This window comes from Cibotium barometz, chromosome 10 (genome assembly GCF_041138505.1).
Source record: "Cibotium barometz isolate CiBa-2024 chromosome 10, ASM4113850v1, whole genome shotgun sequence".
NCBI lineage: Eukaryota > Viridiplantae > Streptophyta > Polypodiopsida > Cyatheales > Cibotiaceae > Cibotium > Cibotium barometz.
In genome coordinates, this window is record NC_141055.1 from 8,991,691 (window position 1) to 9,019,037 (window position 27,347).

The window sequence follows — 27,347 nt, forward strand, 5'->3', positions numbered from 1 at the left end:
TAAGGTAAGATTTCACTGAATGCATTCCCGTTCATGTCTTTTATGTTAACAGTTAATATTATTCTATTTGCTGGGCTTCTTTGTGATTTACATGTTCTCTACGTTAGTAATGAGTAGTGTTGTATTTGTAGGGTTGTCATACGTCCTGACAAAGAGAATATCAATCCCAATCTTAATCCAGCAAAGCAACTAAAACCATTCATGACATCAAGAATGGCAAGAGAAATGATAAAAGAGAAGAAGTTCAAGGTGGTTCAACGAGATATAGTGGATGAATTTGTAAACCAACAATACAGTTTTAGCTGCTGCGGATATTCAATCTGCCATGGATTCAAGTGGAGTCAGTCATAAGGGTTATAGTGCCATCTAGAAGTCAGTGTCATCACTCCTTGAGGCCAAAGGCATTAAAGCAAAACTACTTCCAACACCTACAAAAGTTTGGAGACATAGAGAGTAATTAAACACAGAATAGCTTCACTATGTTGGTCACTCATACCATATTGTAGAAGAGTTTAAGGGAGAAGGTGGCAGCATATTCTACAATGAACACAATAATATATTCATGGACCTAGAGCTCTTGCAAAAGAGAATGGTGGAGTTCTATGATATTACATTTGAGGAGATAGGAGGTGTACTTCAGCTTGTCATCAAACTTGATGAGTGCGAGATTATCAAGGAGAAAAAGATGGAAAGGGTCACAATAACTCTTATGAATAGGGCTCTTTGTAATTGCAGTAGGGATGATCCAAAGTATTTTAGTGTGGAGTTTGAGTGGCTAGGTTCATTTGAGGTCAAGAAAGAGGACCATGAATCCTTGTTTTGGATATTTCACCAGACACATATCCCCAATCTCATCAAAGAATAGATGAATGCAACCAAGATGGTCCATGTAGAGAAAAGGGGGGAATTTCAAGTGCAATGGAATCTTGCGGGTGACTTAAAGACTCTCAAGTGCTTATTTAATTGAAGCAAAGGGGCCAACGCAAAGTCTCCATGCCTTTATTGCATGGACTCTGCAAGGGAGATGGACTCTAAGTGGTGGAGACAACCACCGAACAGACTAATTTTGGATGAGAACTTTAAACCAATGTTTGAGATTCCTCTTTCCAATGTGCATATATGCACGTTTTATGCTTTGTGTCGTATCATAGAGGAATTGGTATATCTCCACATTGGCTTTTCTTGGAAGATCAAGAATGTAGCAGACAGGAAAGAAGCCATTTGTGCATTGGAGAAGGTGCTATCAGAAATTGGACTACATGGAGGTAATGTCCAGATTTTGAAGGACACTAAAAAGTCATCAAATGAAAAGGAAGTTCCAATGAAGCCCTCCATTGGAGGTGTTAAGGCAAGAATATTTCTTTCCAAGCCAATGAATAATCAACAACACAAACCTACAAAGTTAGAAAAGTAATATACAACAACCTATACAAGTCGAATCGAATACCAACAGTGGAAAAAGTTTCATAATGCACTGAAAGACCATGAAGGTGCTTCAAAGAATGTCAAAGCAGATGTTTGGCGTTCAATTGATACTCTGTTCCAAATGTGTGAGAAAGTCAACTACTACCAACAAGACAAAAAGAGCTTTCAAGACAACTTACAAGCATTCAAAAAAGCATTCAGAGCTGCTTGGACTGACACCAACATTACACACTACATGGTATGTTTCTAGCTTACTGTTGTTTCCTAGCCCTCGATACTAATTTACATTGTACATTTTCTTATTCAGCATACTCTCTACAACCACATGCCTTACTTTATCAAAACAAGTACGGAGATCCTAGCATTTGGAACACACAAGGACTCAAGAAATCACACTATATGGCTCGAAATGCATATTTCATGCACACACAACATGATGGTGGAAAAAGTAAGGCAAACAACCTACAAGAAGTGTTCCAATGGTTCTATAGAAGGATACTCAACAGCTACATAAAAAAGAAGCCTTGAGGTCATCCAAACTGATGCAGACACTCATACATATGGAAAGGAAGAGATTGAAGCATTCCAAAGCATTTAAAAACTCAGATGCCATAGAAGAACAAAACAAATGGAGAGAACAAAATATTTTTGTTAATCATCATTGGACAGATAGACGTAACACATAAGTCTTTTACAATGTATCTTTCCATTCTAATCACTTTGGCAATTCTTGTGGTTCTGGCTTTCGTTTATACCTTAGGAAATGGTGTTTGCCATACTCTTCTAGTTCCTCTAGTTTCTCTATGCCTAGAGACAATGCTACTGTAGCATATGTATGAAAGTAACCCCTTCGGTTGTTGGCATAACCAGGGTAGCATCCAAAAATTTCTAAGGAAGTAGACTTCTCTATCAAAATAATCTTCTCATAATTTTTAGGAATAATCGGTAAGATTCCTACCTCTAGGTTTTGAGGTGTAAAGGTGTAAGAGCCTCCCCTTCTGTTCTTGTAATTATTCCCCTCTCTGAGATAGAAAAAAGATATTGTTTTACCCTATTTTGGCCTAGAGAGGGATAATCCAAAATTGAGATATCTTTGGATATAAAAAACCTCCTAGTGTCTAAAATGGATTCCCTTGAAACAGAAGTTCAAAATGAACTTTCTAATGTGTATTAGTAATTAATTGAAAATGGTATAAGAGACCTTAGCCAAAGGTCTACATTTTCAGAAGTCCAATTAAGGTTCCAATGGGCCAATTGGATTAATCCAACTGTTGGGATGAGATAAATCCAAAAGAATAAAAAAAATACCCAAAAATGAGTAAATATTCACATAAGATGAAGAGTTGACTGAGTACAAGGTTTATTAGTTAAAAATTATGAGATATTACTAAACAAATGTGATATTTTGGAATAAACACCTTGGTAAGGAAAGGGGGACTCTTGATGTAGACACCTATTTCACATGTGTTGAAGGGTTTTTAATTAAAAAAAATGTGATATTTTTATCTCTCCTCTCTCCTGGATCAAAAAAAATAAAAAGGGAGCCAAACTGGTCCAAATCTTGTCCAAATTGAGTCAAACTAAACTTGGAAAATTCTAGAACCCAGTTGGACTTGGTTAGTGGCCTCCCTCACTTATAAATAGATCCTCAATCATTTAAAAAAATATGGGAGCTATACTATGCCAGTATTATATTAAAATAATCATATTTTGTATTATCCTCGATATGTAAAATATGTGTCTGAAGTAGATATTTCCATTGTGAATTCTTCTCAAGCGAAGAATTCAACACTCCTTATAGCTAGATTTTGAAAAATGGAGTCAAAATGAGTGTTAATTCTTAATGCATTCCTAACTTGTTCTTTTAGTTCCAACCTTATTATAGTGATAACATTGCACAAGGGTCTTTTGCTAAGAGCATCAACTTATTTCTTCTTGTGTCCATTAAGAGACAACTTTATTTGTATATAACAATGTCATTTACTTTCATTATCTCTATTGAAAAGGAGAGTTGGGGGTAGATAAATACTTGAGACCTAGTATGTCCTCAATTCAAATTGTTTTTCCACAACAAAAAATGTCTTCAATGCTTTGGGGCAAGCAGTACAATATTAAAGATTTGGGGGTTCACTAAAAATATATTTGAATGTCTCACATGAGCCCAAAATATATGTGAATGTCTCAAGTGAGCCCAAAATAAGGTATTTTTACCTCACTTTTTTGGGGATAAATTTACAAAAATGTATTTATAGAAGGTTTTTTAATGAATTATGGAAAAATGTTGTTTGTATAGAAAAAGGGGCCATTTTAAATACTTAAAATTAAAAGATAAGAGATTTGATATAGCCCTTGAATTGATGTGATATATAAATTTTGTATATAGCGTGAAAACACTCCCTCCTCCCGCCCCCCCTCACCACCCGAGAAGTTCTAGGTCATGAGTATAATGTCTCTTCTCATGCTTATTGAATTCATAGGCTATGACTATCCTATATTGGGATAATACTTAACTTATGCGGTTCCTACTAGTGTCACAACAAGTAACCATAAAATGTTTACCGATCTCCAAAATCTTTATAATACAATTCTCCCTTTTTTTTTGATGAATTCAAATGAATTTTGCATTTCTTTGTTTATAAGAATAAAAAATCCTATTTAGTCAAGTTTGTAAGAGGACTAGATATCTTCAAAAAGTCCTTGATGTGTCTTCTCCCATATTGGGCTAAGCTAAGGAGGCTTCTTACATCTCGGACACAACTAAGATCCATGTGTAGAAACATTTGCTTTGACTATGTCATGATCCATGTGCTTTTACATGGTCATTCTAGAATAATTACTTCGACCATGTCATGGTCCATGTGTATATCACCCCACTAAGGCAAATTATTTGGTCCTTGGCAAAGAATCATCTGGACATGTTTCAATACAGCTTCTTGTTCCTAAGCTTTGATAAAAAGCCTTCTATAGATGGATTTTATGATGTTTCATTTCCTAGAATAGACAAATATGTTTTCTATGAATACCAAATATAAATACTCAAGATGACCATGATGTATATTATTCATGAGACACATGAAATTTATGGAAGCATTTATCAAACCAAATGGTAAGACTATAAAATCGTAGTGTTATCTGGTCCAAAAAGTCATCTTCAAGATGTATTTATATTTTACTTGAATCTATTGGTATCCTGATTGATGATCAATTTAAGATAATTATTTTTCATAGGATAATTAGGCCAAAAACTCATCTTTTGTAATAATAGTTGATCATGTAGATGAGGACCCTAATTTTCAAAAGATCACCCAGGTTCTCATTAGCTAACTTTGTGTTTGTGCTACATTATCCCACAAGCTTCCTTCATTTTCTTGGCCACATGGTCTGCCAAGGTTCCTTCACCTATCACAACATCAATGAGAACATTTGGCCTTGGAGTCCTAATTGGGTATGGTAATAAACATGGATTCTTTTTCGTAGGACTCTTTTTTGTATTTTCCTAGGCCTTTGGCTGAATAGACGTGATTTCTAAAGGTGTGATTTGATGCAAAGGTTTCATCATGAGTTTGGGTTTGAGAAATGGGTTACATGTTTGAATTATCAGCTTCATAATAGCTTGCGTGCATGTAGAGCCTTGTGGGAGATCACGTACTTAACCTTAACACATAAACCCTCTAAGTCTTAACAAAGATGGGAAGTTAACAAAATGTGTAAAACTTACCTTAAGAAACCAATGAGCTTAAAGGATAAGGACAATGGATAATGAAAGTGACACTCCTTTCTAAAATTTTCATTTGTTTGCATGCACTACACTTGTTTTTTCCCTCAAGGTATTATTGGCATATGCAACTTACAATGATTAGAAATTTTAGGAATAGAGAATCATGTGCATACATTAACTTATCAAGTTAAAATTAGATTGTAGAAGCCTAGTCAAGCATTTTCTCAAGTTGTGTAACCATGGAGCGCAACTTTGTGGAGACCTTTCCAAACATTTGTGCTTCCAAGGAGAAAACTCAAATCATAAAAGATTTTGATGTTTCTTTGGAACTTAGGTAAATTTTCTAAATTTTATTTGAATAAACTATGTCAAACTCTTAATATCTCAAATTAATGTATCAAAAGAATGCTTTTTTTTATATGATAGATTGTTCTCTCATGATTTCACGTTGTAGCCTTTTCCTTATCAATATCATGATGCATCTGGACATGTTATAAGCTTTTGACAACCAAGGAATGGTGCTATAAATAATGTATCCCTTGCAAAGAATGATCAACGATGCAATAATTGTAAAAAATGGTCATGAAGACAACAACAAACCATATATTATTTAAATAACTTATCTTATATGGTGGAGGTATAGCATCTACGCACATGTAATTAGTAGAGAGAGAGAGAGAGAGAGAGAGAGAGAGAGAGAGAGAGAGAGAGAGAGATCATGCATTAGACTTCACATTAATAAATTGGAAGCTTTGTGTGAAGAAATTTGGACTAAGAAATGGTAGCCAAATAATTTGGACATAGTTAGAAAGCTATATCATGTAGGTAAGATTTGTTCTTCATCATTACACAACATTACATGTATATGATGGCGATTTTGTATATGTTCAAAAATTACAATCTTTTACTGTATTTACGTAATTAGTTCTTTTAACACAATTGTTAAAGGGAACAAATATGTTGGCTAGAGAGTTTGAACAAACACACATTTAATACTATAATTATTTAATAAATTTTTATCTCGATTGGTGTAGAATTTAAAAACAATACACAATTAAACTTGTAACTAATGCGTTATATGGTGGGTCCTTTAATCCTCTAAAAAGTCATTAAAATTGATAATCATGCTATAGAGGGATAAAATGTGTTGGCTAGTGAGGGATAAATGTATTGGTGAGTTTAAAAAGAATACACATTACACAATAATAATTTTTTTAAATTTTTTATGTCATATTTCTGAAATATTTCAATTGAATTATTTGCAAGAGAATTTAGAAATTTTGATTGTAGAAAATTTTCTTGTTCAAATTGTAGAACATAGTTATAAGCATGAATCATAACCATTTCTTTCTTTATAACTATTATACACAAGTAAATAAGGAGGATTTAGCTTCAAGTATTTAGGAGATTTGTAATTTATAATACTTATAAATTTAGAGGTATCCTTTAATCTAGCTAGATAAAGAAAGACAACACTTAAAAAAAAGACATATTTCCTAATAAATACCCAAACCTAGTTAACGTAGTTGAACATCTACCGTGTATAGGCTATGTGTTATTTACATATACATATATGTGTGTGTCTTTGTGCATGTGCATGTATGTGTGTGTGTGTGTATATATACATACATACACACATACATACATACATACATACATACGTCACTACAACACGTCACAGGCATACATACATACATACATACATACGTCACTACAACACGTCACGAGCATAGCAACGTTTAGGCCTTCAGGATGTTGTGGCAGTGACAATAGCAACGAAATGTTGCTCTGCTATTTTGTTGCTATGATCAGCAAAAAAATTTCACTACCAAGCAGTGACAATAGCAACGAAATGTTGCTCTGCTATTTTGTTGCTCAGTAGAAAAATTTTGCTGCTATACTGTAATGTTGCTGCTGAGCAGCGAGTATAGTAGTAAATTTTTGTTGCTGCTATACTGTGATTTAAAATTCCAACGAGTTGTTGAAGATTGAATTTATGTTATACATGTGACATACATACAGAAAATGATGATAGTTTTAAAAACACATCCATCAAAACCTTTAAAGTCATGTTTGAAAGAAAAATAAAAATAGTTAAAAACTTTAAGAGAAATAATTACAAAAACAATGTCAAGAGCATGAATCTATCCCATCTTGTAATAGATCCATTTGTGTTGCTCTTCAGCAATCTCTATATCTAATGAAATCTCAATGAAAATATGGGGCTCCATATCAATATCACTATCATTATCCAATAAATCATTATCATGATCGATGGTGACTCATCATCTTCTTTGGATTGATGTTCCTCATGCTCTTGATCGGCCTCCTCTAACTTGTTTTCTTTATTTTCGTCATCCTCTTCTTTCAATGAGTCGATTTGAGGTAGTACTTGCATCTCATCCAGAGATTCAGCCTTAACATCTTGATCTTGAAAGATGTTTTTTAAATGAGGGAAAACTTGTATAACATACCACCACTTTGGATCAATTCTATCGACGTGAAACAAAATCTAAAATCACAAAGCAAAGGGGTTATAATTTCATTATACTACATCAAGATTTATTGGTGATTGGCTGGATTACTAACCTATTGGTAGTGTTGAGATAATACAAATGTATTTTTCTCATCATTCCAAAACTTGGTGGAATCAATTTGAAAAAACCCATTTGGATGTTTCTTCATGGTTGCTTGAGCACCTCTATATATCACCATGAACCATTTGACATCAAAGATAAATAGACTCAAGAATATCTTGATGAATAGTTCAATAATACTCAAGATTGTCCTCTATGACATTGGTATCATGTCTACTAGCTTGACTTTCTTGCTCAAAAGTTTCCATCACACCACAATTAAATGCGTTTCTTTTAGAATCCACACGCTTTGTACGAAAGTGTCTTCCCTCTGACCATATTACATTATATAGTTTTTACTAACATTAAACAAAAGCATGATATTCAGTATAGTGCATTAAACAACGTATATAACAATCAAAGCATGAAATAGAGATGAAGAATATACTTACTTGAGGGTCACATCCTCATGCATTCTCATGCTCTTCTCTTATGATTATCTCTCCGTTTTTTGATGCCATCGATATTGTCTTACGAAGCCATTCTATATTGATCACATTTGGGAGAGGTTCTGAGCCGAGTGGGAATGGCAAGCGTCTATTTGCTCTTTTGAAATCTCTTCTCTCATCCTTCGTCTATTGATTACATCCTTGTATCTCCCAATCCATGTCCCCACGATGGGACTATTTAGAATGTAGAATGTATTCAGCTTTTGGCGTAATGATTCATCTAGTCTTTGTTGCCTTCCTTTCCCTTGTGGCACATTAGTGATTAGTCGGTCATCCTTTCGTCTATTGATTGCATCCTTGTATCTCTTAATCCACGTCCTCGTGACGAGACTATTTAGAATGTAGAATGTATTCACCTTTTGGCCTAATGCTTCATCTAGTCTTCGTTGCCTTCCTTTTCCTTGTGGCACATTAGTGATTAGTAGGTCATCCTCCTCATTTCTCCACAATTGTGGCATGGAAGGATTTATGCAAGAGAGATGTTTTGAGATATACACAAGAGACTCTTGCATCAACCATCCCTCTTCCATGTCTGCTTCTGGCTTTGCTCTTTGTCTCATAAATTCCTTTAAGGTTTGCATGAACCTTTCAAGAAAAAACATTCATTGAACATGAACAACACCACAAAGTGCCACTTCATTAACCAAATACACCACAAGATGCAATTGGCTAGTGAAAATTATTCTAGGAAAGTTTTCCTCAATCATACACACTACCTCAATAGCATTGAGACGAGCCATCTCAATGGATGCAGGATCTATCTCCTTTAAGGATATGTACCTACATACATAGCAATCATGTGTATTTTTTATTATACATAACTTGTGATTGCATGAGAATACCAAATATTAAATATAACTTAGATAGTGAATTCAAGAGAAGATTCATACCTCACCAAGATTCCCATTTTGTAAATAGCCTCTCTCACCTTGTTGTCTCCACAACCAACTATTTCTATTGGAATAATAATTATGCATAGAAAAAAAATGGAAGTTAGTATATGAGCCTACAAATTATGTACCATAAAAAGAAATCGAATAAAAGAATATTTGAATACCTATAATATTTTGTGCCAATAATGTGTCTTGAGGCTATATAATTGTACCTCTCCTTTCTTTTTGGTCTTTGTGAAGGTACCCTTCAATGAATGCATTACTCCCATTGGTGTACAAAAAGAGACAATCACACTTTTCACCTTATTATGCTTCTTCTTGTTAATACCTGTGGTGTCTTTTGTAAAACCATGTTACCACTCTCACCTACAATTGGCATTACACTTTGAAGGCGTCCAATGTTTTGTAAGCCATCCCTTGCACCCTTGGTATCTCTTTTACCAAATTAAATGGTTCCAAATATTTATTGCCACATTCTTGAATATACGCATGGGATCTAAGAGATAATTGATCTTCAACTAACACCATTATGAAAGTGGAAAGAAGATTGAGTGTCTTGATATCCCATCGGGTGGTGGATTTGGGGTGTTTCTCCATGTCTCAAATCAATCTCTACCTCTTATCACAAGTGGTGAGACATCATGTTGCACATACTTTGGATGCGAAGGTGGGAGAAATCAATGATGTTTTTCATACACCACTTTCTTTAGTGTAGAGGATCTTTCCGAAACAAGTGATGGTTCACAAATCGGATATGCATGATGTCCAGAGGTTGCCAAACCTATTTTAAAATTGAGATGATTGAGAGGTAGAGTAAAACAAGTTTAAAGTTTAAAGTTATAAAGTGCAAGTATGTACCTGAGCACTTTGAGAACCTAGGATAGTCATGCATCATCCAAAGCAAAACTCCTTTCACCTCTATGTCACACCTATTTATTGGCCTTGAGACATCATGCACTTTGATACCTTGCCATAGTGTCTTAAGCTCCTCAATCAAAGGCTTTAGATACACATTCATGTTCGCCACCTTATACTTCCTTGGTGCATTAGGCAAAATATGGACTCTCATTTTTGCCCCTTAAGGATTTTCACACCTCCTCTTTCTAGAAAAATGGGCTCATTGGTGAAATTTTTGCAAATCAACTCAAAAGTGAGCGGAGTTTGGACATTTGGAATCTACTCTTCAAGACATTTCCAATGATATAGAGCATGATAAGAAATTTTGAATATTCAAGAAGTCCCCAAATTGGTGATGACATGGTAAGTAACATGCCACACCGTCACCAATTTGGGGACTTCTTGAATAATCAAATTTTTCCATCATATTATATATCATTGTAAAGGTCTCAAAAAGTAGATTCAAAATGTCCAAACTCCCCTCACTTTTAAGTTGATTTGCAAAAATTTGACCTTGAGCCCGTTTTTCTAGAGAGAGGAGGTGTGGAAATCCTTAAGGGGCAAAAATGAGAGTCCATATTTCACCTAATGCAAGGAGATAAAGGATTATATGACCTTTCTTGAATTCCACCCATGGAGGGAGGTTGTAATCCACCAATACAATGCCATGTTTAAAACTATTTCGTAAGTAATTTATTACTAAAATGGTATATGTACTCACTCTCTCTTTTATGTTTTAAACCATTTAGATGCAAATGCTCAAAGTTTAAGCCCAAGCAAGAGCTAGGTAAGAAGGTACATTTCTTTATGTCTTGTCAATTTGATTTGTCTTTCAATAATATATCAATAGATGTCATTTTTTTATACAAGTACATGAACTAGTGATGTGGACATTAGTGAGACCTATCTGGGTGAAAGATTCTATACTAATACTACTGGCATAGTGGTGAGATTATTGGTGATATTCCACCATTGGTTTACAGGCTTTGTGACACCCACTTTCGTGTATACGTTGACATCATAGAGTAGTTACATTGATTTTATCCTAATTGCCTTAACATAGTATTAATTACATCAAAATAATAGTATAAGAGACCTTTAAAAAATAAGAGGTGCAAGATAGCTTAACATGCTTCCATTTTTTAAGTATCTTCCGTCCTCAAAGCCTAGATGGTGAGCTTTATAGAGAGATTGTGTGTAAGTTATAAGTGAGAGGAGGTAGAGCACACCAATGCTGATAAATGGTCTTTTGGGTAGTTGCAATAACTTCACCATCTTCTTCAAGCTCTATATCATTGTGAGTTGCTATACTTTCCAAGGTTCCAAGAGAGTTAGTGAAAATAGAAGAAAATAGAGGAGAAACAAAAAGAGTATGATGTGATGGTTATGAAGATTGCAGTCATAGTGGGGGTGGTGTGAGAATTCTCTTTTTGGCTGAGGTCATTTAAATGGATGTTGAGGAATCCTTCTTTTTTTTGGTTCCTTGTCTCCAACTATTGGTGGCTTGATGTTCTCAAAGAACCAACATTTTCAAAATGGTTCTTGTCTTCATCTCGTCACACTGGGGTAAGCATTATTTGGTTCATTAAATAGGCCCTTCTTGCCACATTGGTTTGCACTTGAGTAAAAACTTTATGGTGTAGTAGTATGATCCCCTCGGATTGTAGAGATTGAACTGTGGTGGTGGTAGATCTCGAAATGTCTTTCCATTTTTCTTTACTTTGTACCACCCTACATTTGATAGCTTTTGTAGACTTTGCTTGAGTATATCTTATATTATTGGTTTTGGTGTCAATGTGGTATCTCTGCAATAGGGCTCCAACATCTAGGGGGGTGCACTACTAAGAAACCCTTTGTATCACATGCATTCAAGGGGTATTAAAAAAACCCCTTACCTATGAAATTTTCATGAATTAAATGACCCCTTTTTCTTTATGGACTTATGGGTTTTTTTTTCAAAATCGATTAAAAAAACCCCTTGTGTAAATGTATTTTTGTAAATTTACCTTAAATTTTTGAATTAAAAAACCCCTTCATTTGAACTCAGGTGGTATGGTTACATTTTTTTAGGTGAGCCCCTCGAGTCCAACATTAACTCTTCATCTACTAGTACTACTTGAGAATATTGGAGAATGCAACACTAGTACCTTTGGATGAAGGGAGGTAAATCAAAGATGTTCCGTGGAGTGTCAAACTATAGAGTGACATGGGAAAAATCCATGTGGCCAACGAAGAAATGTGTATACAATGTGATGTCATTAATGATTCTTGTGATGCAATGTGGTGGTAGTGGATTTGTGTACAAATAATATTATGTTGAAAAAATGAGAATGTCAATATTAAAGTAGATATGTCTAATGATTACAAAGGTGATTTGGGAGAGCATGGCAACACACCCATGTCAATACAGAAGTAGAAAGGTTTAAGGATTATAAAGGCGATTTGGCAGAGAGCATGGTAACACACCCGTTTTTGTGGCTTCGCTTAACACTTCGTTTACCCACTTCTTGAGCTCTTTTTCTAAGACCTTTTTAGTAGCTTAGCTTTTGAAATATCTTCATCATGAACATTTAAGATCTCTGCATCTTTGTTGGCAAGTCCATTTTAATGTATCTCATTGCCTTCGTTGTTTGCAAAGCTTGAGATGATCCTTGTGGTTCCTTCTCAGCTTCTGCAAAGCCTCTTGGTTCCTTCTCAGCCTTTTCAAAGACTCTTTAGTATGGAAGAAGCATTTCTTAGCTTATCTCCAAGTGTTAGTAGCTTTGCGACTCTCCCTGCTCTTGACACCCCTAGAGTCTTGATTGGATAGAGCTATGGCAGCAACACACAGTGTGAAAATGTCATTTCCACCGTGAGGTAGAGGTTGTTATGGTGGTATTGGTAGTGGTGTAGGTCGTGGCTATGGTCCTAGCTCTCGTGGTGGTAGTGGTGGTTCTTATTACTGCTTCTCCACTTGTGCTAATGGTTGCTGAAGTGCTACGTATGCACTTCTTCCAAGACATCCACATCATCTTACAGGCACTTCTTCAATGTTATGTTGGCGGGATGACCTTAGCTGATTGACTGGATGGCCATATTCTTGTTGCATAATTATCTTTAAATGGAGATCTCTAACCGATACCATCGTGTACTTTGGTTCTATAGCGTCAAACTCAAACCCCTTTTGACCATGGCATTTAGTCACTCCTCCAAGTTTTGTTTATTCTTCTTTGTTGGATTTGTAATATTGAATTTTTTTTATTGAGGACTCATAGATTCAAGGCACTTTGCACCATGTCCACATTCAACTTTTTACTAGAACTTTCCTATTTTCATTATCCTTGATTATCCCTTCTTTGGTGGCGGGGTTATATATGGAGATATAGTGAATAACCCTTTGCAAATGAACACCCACCCATGTCATTGTGTCTCTCAATCGCATTAGGCCAATTTCTTGAGTTGTAGCAGCTTGTTAGCCTATACATCCAATTGCTTAAGACGTTACCAAAGCATTGAGGAGAATGAAGTGCAACGCTGCAAAGCTCTTATTATTTCCCACTATGATATATTTTGGGGTGTACCCTTCAACTAGTCTATCAGCTCATTCCTTAAACAAGAGTCAACCCCCCCCCTTCCTTGTCTTACGCTTCTTTGATGATGTAGTCTAAATTCAACCATAAAAGCTCATTTTAATATTTCAAAGGTAATCATCTCATCAACTTTCAAAGATCTATACCATTCACTTGATCTTCCATATGAAGCGAGACTATAAGATACCTACCCATCCCGTCACCAAGGAAAGGGAGGCACCACCCCACTTGGTAAGATCAATCCCAACCCATTATGAGAGCTATCTAATGGGTGCCTCTTTTGGACGATCCGATTAATAAGTGATCTCCACACAAGGTTGGGGGTACTACCTAATATATCAAAAGATATCATTTTGGTTTCTAATCTCTTGTAAGGATACACCTTACTCATACAGATACACCCGACCTCTTGCTTCCCAATGACTAGAACCATTCATGAGGTTTTCCCTTAGTTATTACGCATATTGTTTTCATTGATGCAAGTTACAACATGATTTACTCTTTATTCTTGTGAACATGTTTCTTTATTCCTTAATGAATACATTCTTTTCCAATCAAGTCATTCCACAGAAAGAAATTCATCATAAGAATAATCATAATTTCATACCCTCGACATCTTGAGTAACAATCTAGAGCTTACAATCGCTATGGCAAGAAATCACACATATAGTAGAATGAGAAGTGTCCCCTGCACCCTCTTCCTGCTATGGAAGACCTTTCCAGTTCAAGTTTGTAATTACGAGAAAGAACCCTCACCCCGCCCGGTGGTAGGTTGCCCAATGAAGGTGGTTTCCTTGATCTCTAGGTATTTCTAGAGTTAATTTCTTCAGGTGGAGAGTACTCGGTTTCCCTAGACCGATCACTAAACAGATCACATCGGAATGGTTGCCCTAAACCGATCTCATTGGGATGGTTACCCTAGGGGAAGTTCCCTAGTCCACAAAATTATCTTCATCATTCACACTTTGAGACCATGTTGGTCAAAATCTTTATAAAACCAAAATAATTAATCCCATATAAGGCATTCACCATGTTGGTTACCCTAGGGGAATTTCCCTAGTTCACAAATTTATCATTGTCATCATTCACACTTTGAGACCATACTGGGCAACATATTTATAAAACCAAAATAAATAATCCCATAAATGACATTCACTTTTCTATAAGAAAAACAATCACTTCTCTATAATACACAATAAACAATCCAAATTTTAATCAATGGTGGCTAACAACTAAGATCTTGACAATGTCCTACTACTCAAGAGAACAATGGTATTCCTAAGCTAAATCCTACACCTTGGGAAATCACATATTCCTAGACCATACAAATTAACTCCTGGAAGGAATCAAGTTCTATTCTATAATGACAAGGTTGACTAGGGACAATTTGGCCACAACCCAAGATGATTAACCAAGGTGAAAATCTCATTTTAGATCATTCCATCAATCAACTCAAGTCCTTACGTTTTCAAAACAAAATTGGTCTACTATGAACTCAAGTAGTGAACTAAAAAGATTTTGAGTTAAGATTGACTTACTTATCGTTCCAAATAGAAATAAAGATAGCTAACTTGAAAGCAAGTAGTAGTAGCTGACAATCTTGAATTCCCTTTATATGTTGCCTTGGAGTGGTCTATCTTTTCCCCTCGTCTTTTCTCATCTCCCCACCTTGTACTTGTAATATAACTTCATTTGACTATCCTTTGATTTTCATAACATGCCTTTGGCCTAGTCATGTACTTGGGTCTTGTTGGTCTTCTACAAGAGCAAGTTATACATGGTGTTGTTGTTGTCAATGAGAGAATCATGGTGGTGTGCGAAGGTTCTAGACGTATAGTAGTTATAGGCAAAGTTCAAAGGTGTTGCCCTCGACATTGTGGGCAAACATGCACTCCTCCCAGCAAGTCTTAAAAGTGTAGCCCAACATCATGATGGGGGCATTACAAGAGTCACACACATGGAGGCTAGTATCAAGTAAGTAGTGGGGGGTGATGTACTCATCAACTCTAAGAAGCCACTAGAGTCCACATCCAAAAATCTAAATAAATTAGGGACAAGGCCCACTTGGTCGTCATCATACTTATTGGCTGGTTTCATGAACTCTCAAAGAGAGATCCAATCATCTTGGCTCTCATCGAGCCCAAAGAAGACCGCCCATATGAATGCCTTAGCACCCAAGGCCAGCCTACTCTTGTGTTTGTCGCACTAACGAGAGGAGAGGGGGTCATGGCTATTTGCTAAGGAGAGGAGATGGGGTCTCAAGACGGGGATAGCGAGTTCTTCTAACTAAATTATATCACAGGGAATGAATGTGCGAGTTGGAGAGTTTGAAAACAATATGCATTTAAAATTGCAACACTTTATTGTATTTATGTAGTAGAATCTTGAATCTTCTAATAATCCCTCAATTTCATAATCATGTTAAAGGGATAGATGTGCAGATTGATGAAATTTAAAAGAATACACATTATTACATAAGAAAAATTTTGAAAAAAATTATGTCTTTTTTTTTCAAAATATTTCAATTGAACTATTTGTAGGAGAATCTAGAAACTTTGATTGTGATAATGTTTCCTTGTTTGAATTGTAGAACATAGCGTATAAGCTTGAATGATGCCATTTCTTCTTTTTATACACCATCATCGCTATTATACATAAGTAGAGAAGGGAGTTTTATATTCAAGTAAATACAAGGGAGGTTTAGATTTAAAGGAGGTTTAGCTTCGATTAAATATGAGAATTGTAATTCCACATGCTTATGAATTTGGAGGTATCCTCTCTAACTAGATAAAGTAAGTCAATTTCACACTTTTGATATAAATTGAACATTATTTTCAAGAAAAGAAAAGAACCTAGTTAAGGTAGTTTAATGTATATCATTCATGATGTGTCCTCTTTGATTAACTATATATTCAAACACCTCAATTTTAAAAAAGTTTCCTTATCAACAATGCAGGGAGGAGGGTAGTACCAACATTATCGTGAATAAATTTAAAAAATTCTATACACTTTTAGATAACATTCTTAAGTCAAATACATTGGTATTATACATACATACATACATACATATATATATATATATGCACACAAACACAAACACATATACATGTATGTGTGTGTGTGTGTGTATGTATGTATGTATACATTATATGTATGGATACATTGATATGTTTCATTATATGTATATATATACCATTGGTTATTTCACTACTCAATATGCCATGGTAAGCCCAGCTTTGGAAGAACACATGACACCACCCAATGTAGTGGAAAGTGGCTTGTACCAACTGCAACTTTAGACTTTTTGAAAAAAATATAAGAAGATTACTACCACTATAACTATTGGGATGTATCCGGATTGATTACCACCTCCTTTTCCACCATTATTGCTACGGTCTATTCCTTTTTGCAAAGTAGGCTTCCCTTTCAAATTCCTCCTTTTTTATGACTTTATTCCTTTCAGCCTGAACTATTGTCATAATAATCGAGATATATAGATAGTTATGATTGCATCCATGTTTCTTAATCGAGATACATGAATGGCTAAGTATCTTGACTGAGATACATGGATGACTGAGATCACATCAATGTAGGATTGAGATTCGTGATGCTAGATATCACATTTTCATATCTAGTTTGAGATATGTGGATGGTAGAGATCATAATTATGTATCTCGATCAAAATTGGGTATTTTTGGATGGTAGAGATCGCAATTGAGTATCTTGATCAAGATACATGGTTGATGTCATAAGGGGCATGGTTTCATTACATGGCATTATAGTACATGGTCAATCTAGATCCAAGTGGCAATTATGCATATGTTGACTGAAATCCCTTGTGGCATTGATGTGCATCCCAAACGGCTAGTTACCTCAATCAAGATCCCTAAGTGGAATGGTGTCTTGTAGAGTGACATGGATCTTGATGATTGAGATATGTGTGGGACCTTGATTGAGATATTGGCTATTGGCTCTGGGGGCCATGATGTGAGTGATATCCATATCTTGATCAAGATACCCCACCCACAACTTTGCACACTTACATTGATGTCCTGTTTCGCTTGAGAGTGAGCAAAAGTGATCACCCTTATCATACATCTATCCTTGTCCTCCACACTATGTAGTTGTGTTCTCGATTCAATACATATGCATTCAAAATGATTAATCCAAACTTTTCCAAGCTCTACAACACTCTTGTAGCATCAATAAAACATTGAGCTCACATAGATTCAGCATACATCACACACACCATCACTATTTACATCATACATGTGATGGTGAGATGCTTGTAAACATTGAGCTCACATAGATTCAGCATACATCACACACACCATCACTATTTACATCATACATGTGATGGTGAGATGCTTGTAAACATATTTTTTTTCTCCAACTTTGAGCAAGTCTTAATCATGGCATGCTTCAATAGTTTACTGAGCTATCACCATATCCACTTAGCCTATCCAAGACCTCACACAAAAGATGTCTCTTTAAAAGATCTTGAGAAATTCCCTAAAATAGTCACCCCAAAATGATGACAAAACATGTAATGCCTTATTTTAGTGTAAATTATAGCTCAACGTTTTTTTTGGTTTCTCCACCACTAATGTAAAAAATCACCTTATATTTGGCTCTAAAGTTAGCTCAATACATTTTTAACATTATGCCTAAGCTCTGATTCATCAATGGCTTCATATAGATACTTAATTTTTTAATTAATAAAACCATATTTTATTTCATTTTTATCGCCTACAGCTATAGCAATTTAGAGCCTTTGCCTAGCTCACCTAGCCTCATATAAAGCTCATATGAATTCTCAAAGAAGTGGATTAGGTCATGATATTTACCTAGACCAATTTATGTGGGTGATGGAGCTCTTGAACCACTATTCTACTAACCTAAGAGAGGAAATTAAAATGGAAGCTTTTTACTGTTTGAGGGTGATGGAGCCATTTCATTGTTTTCAAACCCCATTTGAGTCCTAAAATGCATTCATATCAACAACCTTCATAGCCTTCCAATGTAGAGGTAGGTTGCCACCATGAAGCTTCTATATTAGGTAACCCTCACCATTTGTCTAGATATTCCACCGATGTTTGATTACAAAAGACCCTTTCTCTTGTGCCCAAAATTATCTCCAGCACATACTCAATCATTCCCTCCTCATTCATTAGAGGTATCTCATCATGCACAAGCACTTTCGGCCCAAGGTAAGCTTTAAGATGTGATACATGAAACACATCATGAATATTTATAGTAGGTGTGGTGGTTCCAATTGATATGCATCTGCACCACCAACATGCCTCACAACTTTGTATGGCCCATAATATTGGTGAGCTAGCTTGGTATTGGTGTTAGCACCATATCTTATCTTTGGGATCCTTAAGAAAACCTGAACCCCTTCCTTGAATTCCAATGGTCTCTTATGGCCATTTGCATAGTGCCTCATTCTTTCTTGAGAGTGCCTCATATTAGCCTTACATTGTTGTAAGAGTGTATCCATCTCTTCCTTTTCATTGGGATTCACTCCTTGCTTTTGATCCATCATTGGCATATTCACTTTATACTCATAAAGTCCCTAATAAGGTGACATGCCAATGCTCTTGTGATGTGTGCTATAATGAGAAAATCACGGGCAAACCATTCATCCCATACACCTTGTGTACCATAGCAAAACATTCATCCCATACACCTTTTGTATCATGTCAATGATGCCTTAAATAAGTTTCAACCCACTTATTAACCCTTTCTATTTTCCCATTAGTCTCGGGATGATGAGCTATGTGAGGAGTCAAAACAGTCCCCATGATCTCAAATAAAGTCTTCCAAAATGAACTCATGAATGTCACATCACGATTCCTCACAATTTTTTGTGGTACTCCATGCAATTTGAATAGATGATCCACAAATTTCTTTGTAACCATAGATGCTGAAAATTTAACCTTAGAAGGAATGAAGTGTGGTACTTTTTTTATGTAGTCCATAACCACATATATGCTATCCCATCCCCTCCTTGTGTGAGGAAGTCCCATGATGAAATCCATAGAAATGTGCGTCCATTTTCCCTCGGGAATAGGCAAAGGCTTAAGCAAACCACTAGGCTTATGTGTGGGATCCTTGTTTTGTTGGCATGGTAGACAACTAGTCACAAAAGCATGCACATCCTTCCACATCCCCTTCCAAAATAAAAACTTTCATGCACTTTATCAAAGGCCTTAAATAGCCCCATGTGCCCCAATAATGGAGAAGAGTGCATTTCATCCAGCACCATTGTCTTGTAGCTTAATGTAGGCACAAGATAGATCTTATCCTTATAGAAAATGAGTCCATTATGAAGCTTGTAATGTGATAATTCTTAATGGAAAACAATGCTATAAAGTTTGCCATAATGATGCCACTTTCTCGTTTAAGAGATTATCTTCTTGTATCTTCACCATCCAATCATTATGCACCATTAAAATTTCCATTAGTGAACATGCCCAAATGCATATACCCACAACATTCTCATCTAAAAGATAATCTTCTTGTGTCTTTATGATCCAATCTTTATGCACCATTAAAATTTCCATTAATGAACATGCCCAAATGTGTGACAATGCATCTACCTACAACATTCTCCTTTCCCTTCATGTAAGAGATTTGAAAGTCATAATGTTGTATAGTGACCACCCAATTTTTTTGCTTAAGAGAAAGATTTTATTAGGACAAGAAATACTGGCATACTCTATGACCATGGTAAAAAATAAGACACCTGTAAAATAAATAGTATAAGTATAGATGGATTGGTGAATATTTTTATATATGAACCTAAAGCTAAGAAACTTAGGTGAAGCTTTGAAATTTTCCATCTTATATGGTAGTATGTAGTGTACTTTTGGCAAATTTATCTCTAGAACACACTAAAAACAAAAAAAGGGGTTTTTTCCTAAAAAAAGTTTGTAGTTAGTGACATAGCTCGACAATATCAAGACCCCTCTAAAATAACCTTGGGCTAAAAATAGCCCCTAATTTTTCCTTGCTTTTGATAAAGAAATGGCTCCCATACAAATAGTGCTGCCATTTCTTGATGGTATGAAATACACCAACATTTCTTGATGGCATGAAATACACCAACATTTATTGATCATAGACATGCATAGCCATCGCCTTATCGTTTAACTTTTGGCTCTCAAATGCAATCACTCCTCCATGTCCTTGGAACAAAACAGCCCCAACACCTCTTCCACATGCATCGGGATTGTACCACAATGGTTTTGTGAAGACCGCACTTACAAGAATAGGGGGGGCTGATGATGTGAGATTTCCTTTAAGCTCCTCAAAGATATTGTTGGCAATATTTTCCCAAAATAAATCCTCCTTCTTAAGATTATCCATAAGAGGAGCGACAATATGTGCATGTCTCTTGATAAATCTACCATAGAATGAAGATAAGCCCAAGAACCCTCTCAATTGAGTAGTGTTGTAGGTGTAGGCCAATTTTTGACACACTCACTCCACCTTCTTGGGATCAACCATAATGCCATATTTACTCATAATATGTCCAAGATATTCAACTTCTTATGACATGAATGAGAAATTACTCTCCTTTGCATACAATTTGATGGCCCTCAAAGCATCTAAAACAATCCTTACAGGTCTCAAGTTCTCTTTATCACTCTTTCTATAGATCAATATGTCATCAAAGAACACAAGTATGTTTGCTCATAATATGTCCAATATATTCAACTTCTTGTGAAATGAATGAGCATTTACTCTCCTTTGCATAGAAATTATTAGCCCACAAAGCATCTAAAACAACCCTTACATGTCTCAGGTGATCTTACTCACTCTTGCTATAGATCAATATGTCATCAAAGAACACAAGTATCCACTTGTAAAGGAAAGTCTAAATCACTTTGTTCATTAATGCTTGAAATGTGGCCAGTGCGTTACACAACCCAAACAGCATGACCAAGTAATGAAAAAAAAGGCCTCTTTCAATGTATGAAAAGCCATTTGTGCTCATCACCCTCTTTGATCCTCAATTGATAATATCCCAACCTCAAGTCAATCTTAGAGAAGTGGCATGAATCCTTCAACTCATTCAAGTACATTATCAATCCGTCAGAGAGGGAATCTATTTTTTATTGTTGAGTTGTTTACATCTCTATAATCCACACACATCTAAAAGGTGCCATCTTTCTTCTTGCCTAAAAACATGGGAGATGAAAAGGGTGATTAACTAGGAGTCACCCATTCCCTTATCAATAAACTCTTATACTTTCCTTTACACTTCACCTTTTTTAACATGTAAGGTGGTTTGTTGATGGGCTTGGTATGTGGCTCAAGATCTATCCCATGATCCACCTCTCGCTTTGATGGAAAGCACTTGGGAATTTGGAATATATCTTCATACTCCTTGAGCAACGTCTTCACACCTTCATGCATGAGTTTGTCCTTGTCACTATTGTATTCTTCCTTGAGTAACATGTATATGCATCCCATACTCTTTATCTCCCCCTTGAGTTATGTAGCATTAATCAAAGTCATCCTTAGAATATGAGTTTTGGTCAATGTGATCTCTTCATTACCATGCATAAAACTCATGTATCCAAGCTATAAAATTGTTGTGAAAGGCCCAAGAGTAGCCAATCAATCACATTCCAATACAATGTCAATGGGACCCATGTCTAATCCAAAATCCACCTTGCAAGTGTAATAACTTTGGTCCTAGTTCAATCCTCATTGAGATCGACCTTAGAGTATGCCAAAGGAATATGCCAAGTACTCCACCTTCCTTAGTGTGCCCTCTTTAGTTAGAATAGAGGCTTCTAGGTGAATTGTGAAAGTGAAACTAGTCTAGACAAAAAAAACAAACAAATAAAAAACAAAGAAAAAATAAATTAAAAAACCCACAAGAAGATAACCATCGCCATGTGCAATCTAGGTAGGGCTTTTGGCTCTTCGTGATGGAGCCTTGGAACCGTAGTGTTGATCTCCATGGGATGGGACCTTGTGGCCAAGAAACTATCAATAAAGGGCTTTAAAAAAAACAACCATCATTATAGAGATACTTAGTGGTTCTTAGATACTCTTGTATGAGGTCTCTGGGCCATTGCTTGGGTCTTTGCAGGGTGGTGTCCTACTTTTATATTTTTAGAATGAAAATGAACACATATAATAATCACTTAGCAATTTTATTTATGAGGCGAGATAATAGCTAGAGATGGTTTCACCAACGTGATAGTGTAATATCGAGACTAAGCTCATAAACCAAGGCATGCTTTTTGCTCCATATTAGTTTAGATTGAATTTGGACCAACCTTAACATTACCCTTGTCTTAACTAGAAAATTTGACCAGTCAACAAAAATCTTTTCTCAGTGCTTGATTTATGTTTGCATTATGCTTGATGTTTCCCACAAGAGCACCTTATGTGTGATATCATGTTGCCTTGTAGACCTCCTAATACCTTCGAAATGCCAACATGCAAAACTAGAACAACCTTGACAAACCTTCATTGACATATTTCAAGGATGAAATCTACATCAAGAAGGGGGGCTTGATAACCCTCATTGGACACCTCTCCAACATTCGACGCCATCCATTGACAGTCGTCACTTCATTTGGCTGTTGACATTAAAAACTCTAACATCGTATATTTTACGTGTGTGACTGCATGCTTAGATTAAGTGCTTTCACAAGCCTAGGTGGCCTTAGATAGCCATGGACCTATATTTTAAGTATGGCCGGCCAAGGTGTAAGGCTAGGGGCCAAGATAAGGGTAAATTTGTATTCTCACCATTCATTCTCTTATGCAACTAATAGAGTGCTCTTCTTCTCTACTCTCTTGCTCTCTTGTGTGTCTTGCTTGCTTGCCCAATTCAATTAGAGCTATTATATGCTCATTGTGTATGTGCGAGTGCATGTGAGAAAGGAAGATTGAGTGAGAGGAGGGTCGAGCTTCCTTTGGAGTGCGATGGTGGCATTAGAGTGGAGCTTTGGAGTGTGGCTATGTGGCAACATCATCTCCTATGAGAATCCAAGCACAATCATTTATGAGATGAGTGACACATCTTGCCCATGCAATTGTGAGCTAGGTTATAAAAGATTAGCTTCTTGCTTGAGCTGTTTTATGCTCCTAAGTGCGGTTGGGCAAAGCCCTGTAACCTTGGTTACTTCCTACACTCTTTCTATGGTGCAATGGCTTTCCAATATGCACTCTCGATTTTGAATTTTATCAAAGTAATTAAGAGTAATTACTATGATTATTATGACTTACAAAGAATTGATTTTATTGTACCTCTCTTATTGTTGTTCCTACCACAAAGCAAACATTTTGTACCTCTCTTATTGTTAATCCTACCACAAAGGAAACATTTTATACCTTTTACGCTCTTTTTTGTTGTCCCCCCTTGTTTCTTTGGTTTTGAGCTTTCTTTATTCTTCCTTGAAGGATGACACCTTCCAAGGGGAGATTACCTAGGTTCTTTAGTGTGGGGATGAGGTTGTCGTAGTGCTCTCAGGCATTGACTTTTTTAATACTGCAAAGGCCACATGTTCTTCCACATTTGATTTAAGTCTTGCAAGTTGGTTCATTAGAGACTTCACTTCACACGGCCGTCAAAGCTCTCATGTGGTTACATTGTGAATATATAGAACTCTATCTATAGACAAACCTTGGAGTTTCTTGCTTGAGCTCTAAAGAGCTTATCCAGCTTTTCAAAAGCCTCTTTGGATGTCGGAAAATTTGCTGATGGGTGAATCTTAAAGTCCCAAAGGACTCTAAGATGATGAGGATTGGCAAGCATTACAAGTTATTTCTCAATGTTGTGGTCCTTTACAGATCATAAAGAAGATTAGTGACATGGCTTACCGATTAGCACTATCTCCTAGAATCAAGATTCCCCATATGTTTCCCATCAATCATTCGAAATTACGTCTGGGTGAAGGTGATGAGATTGAACCATTGGAGGAAATCCCTAACCTCCAGGACATGACTAGGTATATTCCAATGGAAACCAAGTTGGTTCTGGATCAACGTACTAGATGGACTTGGCATACAATCTATTGAAAGTACTTAATCAAATGGAAAGGACGGATGAGGTTGAGGCTACATGGGTGTCAGTGTGTAGTCTGAAGAGTCGATTCCCTAGATTCATTCATCGAGGATAGGGGGAAAGTATGTTACATCCCAAGGCTAACCAAGGTTAAGTCATTTAGGTTAAGTTAATCTATAAGAGGCCTATATAAGTAACTTTATGAGCTAGTTTGAGGTAGATCTCCTCAGACCTTTGAGGACGAGGCCTTGAAACTACTCCGTGCTCAGGGGTGTGTGTGCTGGTGGTGTGGGACACAAGGAACTTTCCACACCTTTGCTTAAGGCAGTTTGTCAGGTACATCCCTACAAGAAAAGTGAAATAAACAATGTTTAGTCATCATATCAGTCTTGATGCTACTATCCCCCTGTGCTCAGGGGTGAGCTTGAGTTGTTCAATGGTTAGGCATTGAGTTAGTGTGCCTGTGTCTTTGTGTGTTTTATGTTTTGTTTATACAGAATCGCAGGGTTTTATAGCCCAAGGGCTTGACAAAGGGAGTGGACTAAAAGAGAGTTGGTTGGACGATGTCCCACACTTTGAAGAGTGGCCGCAGACTTATCCTCGAATAAGAGGTACCATGTCATGTGCACACACTCCATGTAACATGGACATGTTTCTACCCAGCTCAAAGGTCGAGTGCTTGGCCCGATTCATGTGTTTTTAAGGACTATTGAGCCCGATCCTTATAATATTGTCCAGGCACCCAATGAGAAACCGAGTGTGGATAGAGTTATTGGGCTATTATGTGCACATACTTAGTTGGAAATTATTAAGAGGGTTTGTAGAGTTGGTAGCCAACTCACCAAAATTGGACATAATATAGTAGAAGTCTAGGCTTTCAGTCATATTTATTCATTAATCAGTCAGTCATCATTGAGAACTCAGGAGCAGTGCTCCCATTGAGAACGCAATAATAGTACTCCCATTGAGTCATTCAGAGCTCAATAGCAACGCTCCCATCAAGTATCTCTATTCAGCATTGTATATATTTCATGTTAGTAATACATGGTAGATTAGGTCATCTCTCTATTGTGTATTGGGCATGAAGAAGAAGTAGCTTGAATGAGCCTCCCCCCGACGTGTGGCTACCACCACCATCACCCTCCCCCTATTAGCCTTCACCCCCTCCCCTGCTTGACATCGCCCTCCTTCCTCCTATTTTCCATTTCCCTTGCTTGCCTTTTCCCCCTCCTCCCTGTGGTGGTTGCCTCCTCCCCCTCCTCTCCATGTTTTGCCTTTGCCCCCACCTTGCCTTCCAGTCCTCCGCCCATTGCACCTTCCCCCCTGCACCCAACCCTGCCTTCACCCCTACCCCTCCTTGTGCCCCCTATATTCCCCTCTTCCTACGCACTGCCCCTTCCACCCTATGCTTTCTCTCTCCTGCTGCGAACTGCCCCATCTCCCTCTGCCTCTCACCCTAGGCCATCTCTGTCCCCTCCTCTTTCTCTGCTACATGTTTGCCTTCCTCGGTTGTATTGCCTTTCCCCCTCTCGGCTCCCCATTTCCTCGCCTCTCCCCTTCAGTACTTCAAGGCAGGTTTTCAGTTCTCAGGTAGCATTTTCTTCTGGCAAGTTTCGGCTTCTTCTAGTCTACAACCCCTAGGAGGACTCCATGGCAGCCACTCCGTCAACCTCGAGACTGAGGCCGCCATCTCTTTCTTGTCATTTTCAAAAGCAAACCTCAAGCTCCTCTGCTTTGACACTCGTGTCACGTGCATCCCGTACTTGGATGCCACATGGACATATCTTTACAGTAGGTGCATGACTTGGAGTGGAAACTAGTCCCATGTGAGCTAGGCCTAGTTTGGTATAAATCAACCAGGGTTCCCCTCTAAGCATCCAAGGTCACGTGTACAAGTCCCGTATTATGGTCTTGGTCAGGTATGCATTGTCCTGCACACATGAAGCAATGCTAATCTGTACTACTGTGAGTCTCCCTCTTGGAATGATGTTAGGTGTTTTGAGTGTTTGGTTTGCAACTAGATACTGAGAATCTGTGTAGTTTCATGTAGATTGCATGTAGGAGAAGGGATCAACCCTTTGGGCTACCCCAAAAAGGGGTGTTGTATCCCTTGATTGGGCATGGGGTAGGCCTTAGGACACCCGAAGGGCCCAAGAGGGCCAACCTTATAAGGCTTGGGCAGCAAGGTAGCCAAGCAAGGGGGCTATGGCCTAGGGGCTATGGCCTAGTCGGCTAGCCCCTAGGCAACCAAGAAACCTCTCGGCCACCCTAGAGCAACCATGTTCAAGGTTGGCTAGCACAACATAGGCAGCCAGTCCAACAAATAGGAGGCGGCCGATGCAAGTGTGAAAAGCGTGTGCATTAAAGGCATTAGAATTAGGTCGTGTAGAGTTATTAGTAGGTCGACTGCTGTTAGAGAAAATCGACTTGCATTAGAAGGGCTTATAAATAGCCAAGCATAGAATTTAGTCATTCATCTTAGCATTCATGAGGGGTTGTTTAATTCCAAGGGCCAGGATAACCAAGGGGGAAGCTCTCAGCCAAGGTGAAGGTGAAAGGTCAAGAACCAGATTATTCTTTTATAGATTTGCATCATTCTAATAAAGTAAATACACCATTCGTGGTGGAAGCCCTACACAGGGTATTCGGGACCCAATACTATGTCCGACTCTCTCTCTCTCTCCCTCTCCCTCTCCATCTCTCTCTCTCTCTCTCTCTCTCT

The 27,347-nt window shown here is 37.1% G+C and overlaps 1 pseudogene; it reads left to right on the plus strand.

The window, feature by feature from the left end:
- Nucleotides 1-325: 325 nt before the first annotated feature.
- Nucleotides 326-25,328, plus strand: LOC147634530 (uncharacterized; annotated as a pseudogene).
- The last annotated feature ends 2,019 nt before the right edge of the window (nucleotides 25,329-27,347 follow it).